The sequence below is a fragment of the Chinchilla lanigera genome, unplaced genomic scaffold, assembly GCF_000276665.1.
Source record: "Chinchilla lanigera isolate Chin_1 unplaced genomic scaffold, ChiLan1.0 scaffold00059, whole genome shotgun sequence".
Lineage (NCBI taxonomy): Eukaryota > Metazoa > Chordata > Mammalia > Rodentia > Chinchillidae > Chinchilla > Chinchilla lanigera.
In genome coordinates, this window is record NW_004955460.1 from 9729030 (window position 1) to 9742877 (window position 13848).

Consider the following 13848-nt stretch of genomic DNA (forward strand, 5'->3'; position numbering starts at 1 on the left):
AATAAAAATAATACAGGGCTTCAGAACAAAATGATAGGAATTAACAGTGGCTGTTACATTATGTATTGTTATCTTCAGTGAAGCTGCTCAGATTACCAGATGTAAGAATGCAAGATTGATCAAACCATTAAAGAGAATAAAAAATAAAAACAAAAGAAAAAAACATTAGAAATGATACAGAGTTCAGCCAAGTTATCTTTGACAAAGGGGCCAAACACCTTTACTGAAAGACAGTCTCTTTAATAAGTGGTGCTGGAAAAACTGGCTTTCCATATGCCTAACATTAAAGCTAGACCCATATCTTTCACTATGCACTAAACTAAAATTGAAATGGATCAAAGATCTGAATATTACATCAGAAACATTAAATCTGCTGGAAGATAGAATAGATAGAACTCCTGAAGACACTGGTATAGGCTAAAACTTTATGGACAAAACCCCAATAGCACAGGAAATATCACAAAATCAACAATTGAGATCTCATCTTATTAAAAAACTTTTGAACAGCAAGAGAAATCACCAATAGAGTGAAGAGACAATCCACAATGTAAAAAAAATTTTGCCAACTGTTCCTCAAGGGACTACCATCTAGAATATATAAAGCACTCAAAACAATCAGACACCCCCCCCATCCAAAAATGGGCATCTGAGATGAATACACACTTCTCAGATGAAGAAATACAAACAGCAAATAAATATATGAAAAAATGTTCTGCATCACTGGTCATTTGAGAGATGCAAATCTAAATACTGAGACTCCATCTCGCCCCAGAAAGAATGGCTATTATCAAGAAATTAACCAATAACAAATGCTGGCAGGGCTGTGGAGAAAAAGGAACCCTTCTCCACTGCTGGGAGTGTAAACAGGTACAACCACTGTGGAAATAAGTGTGGAGATTCCAAAAAAAACTAAAACTAGAAGTTGCACTTGACCAAGGTATTCCCTTCTTGGTATCTTCCTAAATGTATTAAAAGCATCATACCACAGTGATATGTTTACACCCATGTTTACAGCAACATACTTTATAATAGCTAAATCTTGGAAACAGCCCAAATGCCCACTGACCAATGAATGGATAAAGATGTGTTTTTTTATATAATGGAGCACTACTCAGCCATAAAGAAGGACAAGCTTGAGACACTTGTAGCTAAATGGATGCACCTTGAGACCATACTCTTGTTTTTTTTCCGGTACCAGGAATCGAACTCATGATATCGTGCTTGCCAGGCAGGCACTGTGCCGCTGAGCTAAACCCCCAGCCCTCGAGACCATACTCTTAAGTGAAATAAATTGGGCACACATGCTTAAATACTGCATTGCTTCTCTGGTGTGAGAAACTGAATGTGCGAATAAGGACCAAAATGTATAACAGATATTTTGAAATAGGAAGAAAATGTTCAAATGGAAAGGGGATGTAGGGAGGGGGCAGTGGGGAGGGGGAAAGGAAAAGGAAAAAATGAAAACAAAGCTTCCATAAATGAAGGGAAGGGGGGTTGAAGAGAGAGGAGTGGAACAGGAAAAAAAAAAAAGAATCAAGTTACCAGGTACAAACTCCCTATGATGAATATTACCATGTATATGTAAAATGTACCAAAAAAACACCTTGCCATTCACTTGTAAAAAAAAGACATGCACAAAGTTTTAATTGTCAGGTATGTCTCCAAAGAAGATACACCACTGGCCAAGAGCCAGGTAAAAAGATGTATAATCCCAGTAAGATTTCACTTCGCACCCTCAAAGACGCCTAATATGGCAAAGACAAACAATGACAAGTGCTGATGAGGATGTGGAGAAATCACAGAGCCTCCACAGAGCCTGCTGGTAGCAATAAGGGAGCCCTGCCCACTGCAGAAAACCATCTGACTGTTACTCAAAGGATTACATATAGGTTACCAGAGGATGCAGAAATCCCACTCCTAGGTACTCACTCCAGAGAAACAAAAATATCTCTTCACACAAAACACATGTCCGCAAGTGAATGTTCATAACAGCATTATTTATAATAACCAAAATCAGGAGAGATTTCAAATGTCTATCAGCTGATGAATCAGTAAGTAAAATGCAAGCTATTCACATAACGGAGTATTATTTGACAATAAAACAAAGAAATACAGATACATGCTACAAAAGATGAATGAACCTTGAAAACATGCTAGTGACAGAAGTAGCTCACCAAAGACCACACACACAAAGAAAGAAAGAAAGAAGTTCTCAAAGGAGGCAAATCTGTAAGACAAAAAAGTAGTGGCTGACTAGGGCTGCTGGGGACAGAGGGTTTCTTTCTGGACTGAAGAAAATGTTCTAAATTAATTGTGTAGATGATGACACATCTTTGTGTATATACAAAAACAAATATTTTTAGGGTTTATTTGTTTTGTTCTGTTTGTTGAGATAGGGTCTCACTATGTAGTTCAGGCTGGACTAAAACTCATTATGTAGTCCTGTTGGTCTTCAACTTGTGATGATCCTCCTTCCTCAACCTCCTGAGTACTGAGATTACAAGTGTGTGCCACCACTCCTAGCTAACTAAAAACCATTTAACTGTACACTCTAAAGAAGTGAACTGTATAAAATGCAAATTGTATCTCAATAAAGCTAGTAAGTGTTAAAAAGTACTTGATGAGCTGGATATGATATTGTGCACCAGTAGTCCCACCTACTTGGGAGCTGAGGCAGAAAGATCATATGTTTAAGGACAATCTGGGTAATATAGCAAGCCCTAGTCTCAAAAAAAAAGTTGGATGAATTCCTCTCTTCTTCTTTCCTGCTCTTGTGAACATTACCTATATTTTTTGTTTTTTATTTTTCTACTCATACACAGTACTGAACTACAAATTTGGAATGGCTCAAAATTTGGAATGATAGTGTGTCTACAAAGGGGAAACCATCAACTACCTCTGGGAGCTTTTGTTTGTTTCAGGCACAGACAGAAGGTGGGTGGTCATGCGGTCACAAAGCTGCAGGTTTGCCAGGCTGGAAGCAGCCATGGGATGCTAAGGAACAAATGAAACCCTAGATGCAACACTTTCTTCCCCTGTTCTTATGTTTCCATGAGCTCAAAGGCAGAGGCAAAGGTGTCAGCTGAGTGAACAGCTGAGTTCAGCATCAACCACCATGGAAGCATGAGCCACCACCTGAGATTGTCTGTTCCTGTGTCACTGGATGCTTTGTATAGCATCTAGCTGTGATCCCATTTTACAGATGAAAAAACCAGAAGCCCAGCTGGTAGTGACCTGCCCAAGGTCACAGAGCCAGCAAGTTGACCTGTGGGGCCAGGACAGGCACCAAGTCACCCAATGATACCAAAGCCTGGGCTCCACCCCCTACTCCCTACCTCATCCAACACCCAAAACACTGAGGAGGAGCAGGTCCAAAGCCTGGCATGCTTGACAGTCTGGGCCTGTCGACAAATCAGGACAAAACCAGTCACTTTGTTCTGTGTCTGCAAAAAACCAAACAAGAAAATGGGAGGACATCTAGCACAGAGGCCCATGCTCAAGCTCTTCCTTATCAACAGCCTGCACTCTGGGTGCTGAGTTCCTGGATCACAGCACAGCCAGCAAAGCACGGGCCAGTGTTAACGCTCTGTGGAGAGCTGAGCCCTGGATGTGTCCATGGCATCTCATCGTTACCAAGAGCCAAGCCATGTCCAGGTTCCTAGGACAATCACAGACAGGCCATGGTGCAGGGCACAGGGCACAGGGAACTGCATCACACACACCCACGCACCCACACACCCACACACATGCATGACATTTCCGGTTGGGAGGAAGCTAGTCCTTTCCAAGGAAGTGTAAGTGCCTAGACCACAAGGAGGAAAATCACTGCTTTGCCTAAAACGTCACAAAACCGAAGTGCAGGGCTGAAAACATCACCTCTCAGATGACTTCCTCTGACTCAGCTCAGAGGTAAGAGGCACCAGCAAAGGGCTACTGGATCTTAAGTGTCCACGAACACCCTGAAGCGGCCTCTGAAAGGGTCTATTCAAATTGGCGCATGCCTTAAAACTCTCCCAGGCCTCTCTTTGGGAATGTTTATCCAAGGGAAGCCAGATGACTTTTTTCCAGAGTTAAAAAAAAAAAAGTATTTTAGCCAATTTGGGGAATCTTGGGATAACTGACTAAGTAGGAACTCAAAGTTCCAAAAAGAATCCTAATCTCTTGAACAAGACTCTATTCTTGACTTCTTGGGGTTTTTTGTTCTGTTTGGTTTTTTAACCCTCCTCCCTGAGCTGGCTGGTTCCATCTGACAGTGACTCAGGTTTTCTAGGATCTACTGACATGCAAGTGAAAATACTCCAAAATTTCTGGTAGGACCTAACCTCGACCCTAGTGAGGGGCTACAATGAGACTGTACCTTAGCAAAACGGTAAGCCCCTCCACCAGAAAGCCAAGCAGCCACAGGACACGATCACAAGTGCCTCCCAACCGAGTCCACTGAGCAAGTCTGTGCTGATCCCAAAAACTAGGACAAGGCCTCAAGGGCAGACAAGTGAGTATGCAACTAGACCGGAATTCTAAGGCCTGGGAAGTCAGCAGAAACAATCAGGAACTAGGAAGGGTATCACAGGAAGACAACTACCCAGCCCATTTCTCCCCTACAACCAAATCTACACTGAATCGGAAGAGGCAGCTAGACTCTCAACATGTGGGATCTAGACACCCCAAAATTCTAAATCTAATGAAGATATTCTGAATGTCTTTTTCTTTCTTTTTTTTTTTTTTTTTTTTTGAGACAGGGTCTTGCTAAGCATTCTTCTTAATAACCCCCCTGCTTTAGGCTCTCGGAACACTGGCATTACAGGCATGCGCATGCAGCACCACATCCAGCCTGCCCCTGCCTATCTTCATGACTTGAAGGGATCTCAGCCTCTGGCTCCCAAAACTCAAATGGTTTGTTGTAGAGAACAGGCAACCCAAGAAGGTCTCCACTCAACCTGGGTGGATGCCAGCTCTGCTTGCACCGTGAGCCTGGTCTGGGCCCGGTGTTCATCAGTTATGCTGCAGAGCACCAGCCCTGAGCCCAACCAGACCAGGACCCTAGGACCCTTCCCACATACACCTGAATCCACCCACTCTGTCACACAAAGGTCCCAAGCCACCATCTCACCATGAGATGTTTGGAGAGGCTGGGTAGTGTGGCCACAGGTCCCCTAAAGGGAGTCACAACGGTGGGGTGCAAGACCCTAGCCTGCAAGGACAACAGCCAGGTAGAAACATCTGCCACTCCCCAACAGCAGCTAGACCCCACTTACCACGGACAGGCCTCATCAGTAAAGCAGGGAAAGATATCACAGGACGCCCAAGGGGTTTACGTGACAGCTCAGTGAGGCACCAGGGAAAGCACATGGCTCACAGAAAAACTTCAGCTGTGCTCAGAGGTCAGCAATGAAGGAAGCCTCTGCTATCCACTGTTATCTCCCAGAAGTCTCTCACTATGCTCAGCTGCACTCTAAACCTCCAGGCTCCAGGAGGTCCTTTCCTATCCCACCAGGCCATGCACTGAGCCCAACCCTGCTCCTGCCCCTTAGTCTTCAAATCCCCTCAGTTCCTGCCCGAGGACTCAGCCCCACCCATCTCTGCTAAGAGGAGAGATAAGAAACCCCGTTTCCACTCCCTCCTGTGTGCACAACACTAGCAGTAAGCAAATTATATATGTATATATATTCAAGAGGCTGGCCTTGAATTCAGTTAAATAGCTCAGGCTGGCTTCAAACTCAGAGATCTCCCTACCATACAGCCTCCTAAATGCTGGAATTACAGGTGTGGCCACCACACCCAGCTACACTGAAAGCCAGACCTACCCGGCTAGGTGTGGACTGTGCTAGGAGTCCAGAGGTGAAGGTGCTGAAAATAATTAGTTGTCCAAGGTCAGAGCCCACCCAAGCCTGATGTGCTGAAAGGGAGGCTCCCAACAGCTGGGGCTGCAACATCCCTGCTGTTTCTCAAATGTGCCAGCTCCAAGGGGCTGGGGCCTTGGTGTGCACCAAGGGGCCACTCCAACAGGTGGACTCACCAGTGAGCTCCCCAGAGACCTCAGAAGCCTGAGGGGCAGTGCTGCTGATGATGATTAACTGTGGTGTTCTCCTGTAAGAGGGGAGCAGATGTAATCACATACCCCCCTAAAGATGTCTCTCCCTCCACTCTAGGTTGCAAATGAATTTGAAAGGAGTCCAGATATCCTTGTAAAGCTATTTTAAAACAAGATCCCATTGTTCTAGCACTCTGGGAGAGTGATGCAGGAGGATCACAAGTTTGAGCCCAGTCTGGACAATTTAGTGACTCAGGGAGATCCTGTCTCAAAACAAAAAATAAAAACAAAGTGGGGGGACGATGGAAGCTGAGGCAGAAAGATCACTGTGAGTTTGAGGCCAACCTGGGAAACACAGTTTAAGGCCAGCCTGAACTACACACACAGTAAGACTGTCTCACAAGAGGGGTCGGGGTATAGCTCACTGTAAAGGTTTTAGGCTCAACCCCCAATTCCCACCTCAGAAAGAGACAGAGAGAGACAGAGAGAGTGTGAAAGGAGAAAAAAGAGAAAGGAATTGGAGTCACACAGTAAGTCTCAGACTTATATAACACTGGAGAACAGAACAGCTCTCAGATCAACCAAGGACAACCCTCTAACTCCAAAAGCCTAAAGATTTTATTTACTAAAAAAATCACTACTGACAACAGGGTCACCTCTAGGGTGTAGTTTGGTGGGATGAGGCAGGGCAGAGAGGGGTAAAGTTGAGAGAAATTTTTTTTTCTTTTTTCTTTTTTTTTCCTTTTTGGTACTGAGGATTAAATCCAGGACTTTCATACTGGACTTTTTTTTTTTGAGACAGGCTTTCACTAAGTCATTAAATTGCCCAGACTGGGCTCAAACTTGCCATCTTCCTGCCTCAATCTCCCACAATGCTGGGATTATAGTACAGGCATACAAAGTTTTGTCTTTTGTACCAAAAGAACAAGCATAAGGACAATATCTATATGGTTTCTGTTGAAAGAACTATTTCTGGAAAACATGTCAAGACCATCTCTAACTCCCATTTTATGAAACAAACACTTCAGAAGCACAAATATTCCATTCCGTGCTATAAGATTATGCTGATAATATTTAAGCTCAACAATTATTTAGTGGTGCAGAAAAATATGAATTGGAAAGAAACATGCTTTAAAAATGTATATCTAGTACACAAGATGGGAGCTAACATAAAAAGCACTCACACAGGAAAGAAGGAACGCCTAGGGAAACTCAGCAGTGTTAAAGGGCAGAAATGGGTGAGGCGTCTTCACAAAATGTACTTGTGGTCACACCACTTACATAACAACATTTGCTCAAAGCGCCAATTCACAAACAGCAGTAAAATCTCACTGGCTCTAATTACACCTCATTCATAAGACTCCAAGTAGACAACACTTTACCAGCACAGATCAGGATTTGGAAGACTGCTGGAAATTAATGCAGTCATGCTTCTTCAGTTGGAAAATAACGTGACTGCACTTTTTCAGACACATCACCCCACCTCAACTTTCTCCAGTCTGCGTGGAGTATCCCTGGAGTTCATCACACTTGATGTCACTTCACTTTAAATCTGCACAGCATGCTTGCTCCACAAATCTTAGGGAGCTAGAGGTGTCCCCTCCCCCAACAACTAACACACAGAACCAAAACAGCACAAAGCCTTCCCTCAGCCTGTCAGCTGGAAATAGTATGAAGTGAGGACCCGATTCTCCTACAGCTAATCCCAACATGGTTTTTTGTTTTTCGTGTGAGTGGTTTGTTTTTTTTTTTTTTGGAGGTGGGTTACTGGGGAATGAACCCAAGGTCTTCGCATTGAGCTACATTCCTAGCCCCTTTTTCATTTTTTGAATCAGGGTCTCTCTAAATCACGGAATTGCCCAGCCTGGACTTGAATTTGTAGTCTTCTTGCCTCACCCTTCCAAAGTGTTGGGATTACAGGTATGCACCACCACACCCAGCAGTATGCTTTCTTTATAGAATCACAAACAATCATAACCTATAAAGCTAAGAAAGCCGGTGTGGTGGTGCATGCCTGTAATCCCAGCAATCAGGAAGCTGAGGCAGGAGGATTGTTGCAAGTTTGAGACCAGCATGGGCTACAAAGTGAGCTCAAGGCCAGCCTGAACTGCATAGGGAGACCCTGTCTCAAAAGGACAAAAAAAAAAAAAAAAAGTTAAGAAAGATAGCTTTCTTACCTTTATTTTTTTCACGCTGAGCAAAATCCTCAGCCCTTTTTTAACATTTTAGTTGGAGACAGGGTCTTGCTAAATCACTCAGGCTGGGCTCAAACTTTTGATCCTCCTGTCTCTCTGTCTCTCAAGAATGCTGGGGTTATAGGCATGTGTCCCCACTCTCAGCTTCCTACACAGTACTTTAATACTATTTGCCACAAAATACCTATCTTTGCTAGGTGTGGTATTATACACCTATGATCCCAGGGAAGGCTAAGGCAGGAGAATTGCCTATTCAAGGCTACTCTGGGCTACACAATGAGTTTAAGCTCAGTCTAAACTACATAGTGAAATTCTGTCTCAAAAAACCAAAACAAATAAAAAATAAAGAAAAAAATTAAGGCCAGGTGTGGTGCTGCATGTCTATAATCGCAGTGCTCAGGAGGCCAGGAGGCTGAGGCAGGATTGCTGCAAGTTTGAGGTCAGCCTGGGCTACATAGAGTTCAAAGCCAGCGTGAACTATAGCAAGCCCCTGTCTCAAAAAAAAAAGAAGGAAAGAAAGAAAACATGCTAAGCGTGACTGACTTCAGAGGGTAGCGACACTCCTGAGATCTGGGCCTCCACTACAAGCTGAAGACTATGAGAAGCACCTTGGGTTCCTCCTAGCAGCACAGTAGGTCCTGGGAAGCTCCAATGTCCACTCACTACCGTGTCTGGTTCCCCTGCACTTCCTCTCTCCCACCCTGGCAGACAGGATGGCAAAACATCGCTTTTTGTGGGGCATTTTTCTAAGGAAAGAAAAAATAATACCAAAACAGAATTCCCCCACCCAGAACAGATCACTTTCTTGCTAACCACAAATTCTGGCAAAATCTGTTCTGCATAATAGTGATTCAGTTGGTTCCTCTTTCTTTGAATTGACACATTTTACCTTGCAAATTGTGCCTCTGTGTGTGTGTGTTTGTGTATGTGTATGTGTGTGTGTGAGAGAGAAAGAGAGAGAGAGGAGGAAGAGAAAGTTTAAAGATCACTAACTCAAACTTTAAAAATAAATTATTGAAATAAAGTGTGATTCTTCTTGGATGTGGAGAGTTTTGGGGATTGAGCTCGGGGTCTTTCTTTGCATTGAGCTACACACCCAGTCCGTTTTTTATTATTTTGAGACAGAGGCCCACCAAGTAGCTAAATTGTCCAGGCAAGCTGGATTCATTTGATCCTTCTGCCTCAGCCTCCCACAGTGCTAGGATTGCAGGCCTGCAACACCTTACCCAGCTGTGATACTAGCTTTAATAATAAAATGACATTCTCTTCAAATATGTGAGCCACTTGTACATAGCAGCTATTACTTTAGATTATGGGGTGTACAGAAAAATTAATTTCTTCCTGCCAGAAGTTTACAGAGAAATGTACAGTGGAGGGAGGGGGCACACCAGGCATTTTCCTTAATGAGAACAGTGGTTTGAGGTGTAACCTGATTACCATAAACTGCATAAATCTTAAGTGACAGCTCAATGAATTGTGACAAATGCACACACCCAGAGAAGGGAAATGGCAGAAAAGGCAACAGACTACAGCAGGAAGACCAGGAGGAGCTCGGTGACAGCCAAGGCCCTGGGACCTGACTCAGAGCATCCAGCAGAATGGAATGCATGGAACGCCAGGGGAAGGAGCCCAAGACCACAGTGAGGCCTGAGTCCCCGGCTCTCCTGACTCAGCTTACAGCCAGCGGGTATAGGAAGCAAGGCGAACCCACAGTGCTGACGTGCACGTATTCTTACTTCTGCACTGCTCACTCCTGAAGGGTCAGGTTAGATGAGCCAGCACACATGCCATACTCATTTCTTTCCATTCCCATTCGAAGGACATTTTTTTTTTTTTTCTGGTACCGGAATCGAAATCATGACCTCAGGCGTGCCAGGTAAGCACTTAAAGCCACTGAGTATACCCCCAGCCCACCATTCCCATTCTAAATCATGATCACTGACCTCAGAACAGCTCCGAAATGAATTCCCAGCCACTTTGTCAAAGAACAGAAAGCTCTGGTCATTGTGTAGAGACAGAGATAGAGACAGAGATACAGATAGAGACAGCCACATATAGATGATAGAGTTTTTTCAGTGCTGGGCATGTGAACCATGGCACCTGTGCTTTCAAAGCAAGCACTCTACCACAGGGCTCTACTCCTAGCCTTTTGTAGTTTTTATTTATAGCCAGAGTCTCTAAACTGTCAGAGGCAGCCTTGAATTTATGATCTTCCTACCTCAACCTCCACAGTCCATGAGATTATAGGCTTCATTCAGATATACTGATAGCTATAGTTTCAATATAAAATTACAAAATACTAAAAAACTGCTACAAATCAAGAAAAAAAAGGTATACAAGAAAATGGACAAAAGACATAAACAGTCAAATTACAGAGGCCATACCAGGAGGAAATATTACTAGAAACATACCAAACCTCAATCCTAATCAAGAAAATGTAAATAATAAAAATGAAATACTCTCCTAATTTTTCTAAGTCTGAAAGGAATTTTTACAAATGATCCATAATATTGATGAGGTTAGGAGGAAAGGATCCTTTTAATACATTGCTGCTAGAGGTATATACTGCTAAGAGCTACCATACAAGATAAATTGTCAGGTTCTTGGGGTTTTTTTGGATTTTTTGTCTTTTTGAGACAGGGTTTTACTATGCAGTTTAGGCTGGCCTTGAACACACTTTGTAGCCCAGCCTGGGCTTGAGCTTGCAGCCATCCTCCTGCCTCAGCCTCCCGAGTGCTGAGATTACAGGTATGTGCCACCATACCTGGCAGAATTTTATTTATTAAAATTGTATAGTCTCTATTACCCAGCAATTCCACTCCTAGGGTATCTCCCAGTGGTAGGCAAAGTAACAGACTCCAAAGATGTCCACATACTGACCTCCAGAACCTGTGACTACGTAAAGGGGAATTCACCTGGCAGGGAAACAAGGTTGCTACTCAGCTGACCCGAAAAGAGGGAAATTACTCTGGATAATCTGGGTGGGCCTAACATAATCACTAGGATCCTTAAAAGCAGAAAAAGTAGCCAGGCTCACTGGCATAGCCTATAGTTCCAGCTACTCCAGAGGCTGAGGCAGATGAATAGAAAGTTCAAGCCCACCCCAGGCAATTTAGTGAGACTTTATCTCAAAATTTAAAGGGAGGTGCTGGATATAGCCCTAGACATAGCGTCTAGATATAGCTCAGTATGAAAGCTCAGGTTCAATCCCCAGTACTGCCACAATAAAGTAGAATAAATAAACAGGAGGAAAACCAGACAGAAGGCAGCACGACAAAGATATGCCCAGTACTGCTGAAGAAAGGGGAGCAGCAGCTAAGAAATGCAGACATCCGCTAGAAGCTAAAAAGGCCAGGGCACAGCTTCCCACCAGAGCCTCCAGAAAGGCCACAGGCTGCCACCACCCTGGTTTTAGCCCAGTGAAACTTACTTTGGATCACCTACATCTAGAACTGTGAGATGATATCTTTGTATTAAGCTACTAATTTTGTGGTAACTTGTTGTAGGAGCAATGAAAATAAATACAGTACCCTAGAGAGGCAAGGCACATATACACAAGAACCTTACATTTCTAAGTATACCCCAGCATAAAATATAAATACAGAACTGAAAGAAGCCATCCTAAACTGACAACTCTGGTCATCCCTCTGTTAAAAAGCTGAGTTGACTGCAACTGGAATGGGATTTTTACTAAATATATAATGTTCTACATTTAAAGAAACATCTCCAATACACAAACTTAAATATGAGAAACCCAAAATATAAATAAAGACTAAAATAAAAGATAATAGGAAGTAGGGAGAGTCGAGGAGAGGGAGGGGAAGGGCTGAAAAAAGAGTTGAGATGTATTATGTACATGTATCAGCTCCCCACAAGGACTGTAATCCGTATGTAATTCAAACATGTACTAATAAAAATTAAAAACTGAAAAAGAAAATATATCCCAGCCAGGGATGGTGGCACAAGCTTGTAATTCCAGACCTCAGGAGGCTGAATCAAGAGGAACACAAATTTGTTGTTGTTGTTACCACTGTTATTTTGGGGGGTTTTCCTGGCAAGCACAAGGTTGTGAGTTCAATTCCTGGTACCGGAAAAAAACCAAAAAAATAAAATAAAATAAAATAAAATTTTGGGGGGTTTTGTTTTGTTTTGGGTCTTTTTGTCTTTTCGAGACAGGGTCTCCCTATGCAGTTCGGGCTGGCCTTGCGCTCACTTTGTAGCCCAGGCTGGTCTCAAACTCGCAACGATCCTTCTGCCTCAGCCTCCCAAGTGCTGGGATTACAGGAGTGCACCACCACGCCTGGCATTTGGGGGGTTTTGTTATATTTGATTTGTTCTGGTTTTTTTAAGACAGGGTCTCACTATGTAATTCAAGCTGGTCTTAAACTCCGTATCTAACTCAGGCTGGTCTCAAAACTCTCGGCAATCCTTTAGTTCAGCCTCCTATACTGGGATTACAGGTGTGCACTACCACACCCAACAGGAACATGAGTTTTAGGCTAGCGTGGGTATAGTGAGTTGGAGGCCAGTCAGAGCTACATAAGAAGACCCTGTCTTTAAAAAAAAAACTTGTATCCACCCATATAGCATAATTACAGCATAACTAAAGCCAGGCATGGCAGCACATGCCTGTAATCCCATCTCTCAGGAAACTGAGGCAGAAGGATTTATGTGAGTTTGAGCCCACCCTAAGCTACATAGTGAGTTCAAGGCCAGTCTGAACTACATAGAGAGACCTGTCTCAAAAAAACAAACAAAAAATCATGGCATAAATGAAAGTTAAGGGGTTTTGTTTTTGCTTTTCTTCTTCTTTGTAGTACTGGGAATTGAATTGAGGGCCTTCATATTGGGCTACATCTACAGTCGGCTTTGTTTTATTTTTTGAGACAGGGTCTCATTAAGTCACTAACTCGTCCAGGCTGTACCTGAACTTTTGATCCTCTTGCCTCAGCCTCCCAGAGTGCTGGGATCACAGGCTTGTACTATGATACTCAGCTGAAACTTTTTACAAAGAGAATTACTTGAGCATTCGCAATCCAAGTTTCAAATAATCAGAAAAGAATGAGACTGAATGATGAAAAGCACAAGCAGGACAATTCTTTCTGGTAAACCCAAAGTTACCACAAAGGCAGAGACACCACAGTACAGGCAGATCTGGGTGTGCAGCCAGAAGACAAATAAGAGGAAGAAATTCATTATACACCCTAAAGCCACTACTCTTTTGAGAACTCAAAATCAGCTTTGAAAAAGTGTGAGGCATTTTGTCTCTGGGCCAAATTCATTACCAAAGTCCCAGGCTTTCTGACCCAAGCCCACCCAACCACGGTCCCCCAGAGTCACAGTCCCCACAGTGCCCACTTTGGAATAGTCACACACCTCCATATAAGTTAATTTTCCCAAAACAAAAAAGGTTTGTTTTCCATTTCACCTCCCTGCTAAGATGGGTATCCAGTTTCCAAAAGAATGAAATGACACTTTTAGAAACCCCACTTTTAGACTCACAGGGCTGTAGGAATACTCTGAGAATTTGGAAGCCTGGGGTTGTGGCATGCCTCCTGGCAGTGGACAAAATTAGCACTCCTGATAAAAATCACCACTGCCTCCAAGGAAAGCCAACAACCT

General features: G+C 43.3%; 1 protein-coding gene across 2 annotated transcripts in view; it reads right to left on the reverse strand.

Moving 5' to 3' along the window:
- Snx8 (sorting nexin 8) overlaps positions 1-13848 on the reverse strand; it is a 54238-nt gene that overhangs the window by 39376 nt on the left and 1014 nt on the right. Inside the window, exon 2 of one of the 2 annotated variants that reach the window (XM_013521218.1) lies at positions 3336-3443. The exons of the other annotated variant lie outside the window; for it this stretch is intronic. The gene's annotated coding sequence lies outside the window, so the exon portion shown is untranslated. The remainder of the gene's footprint in view (positions 1-3335; positions 3444-13848) is intronic. 2 annotated transcript variants of the gene reach the window in all.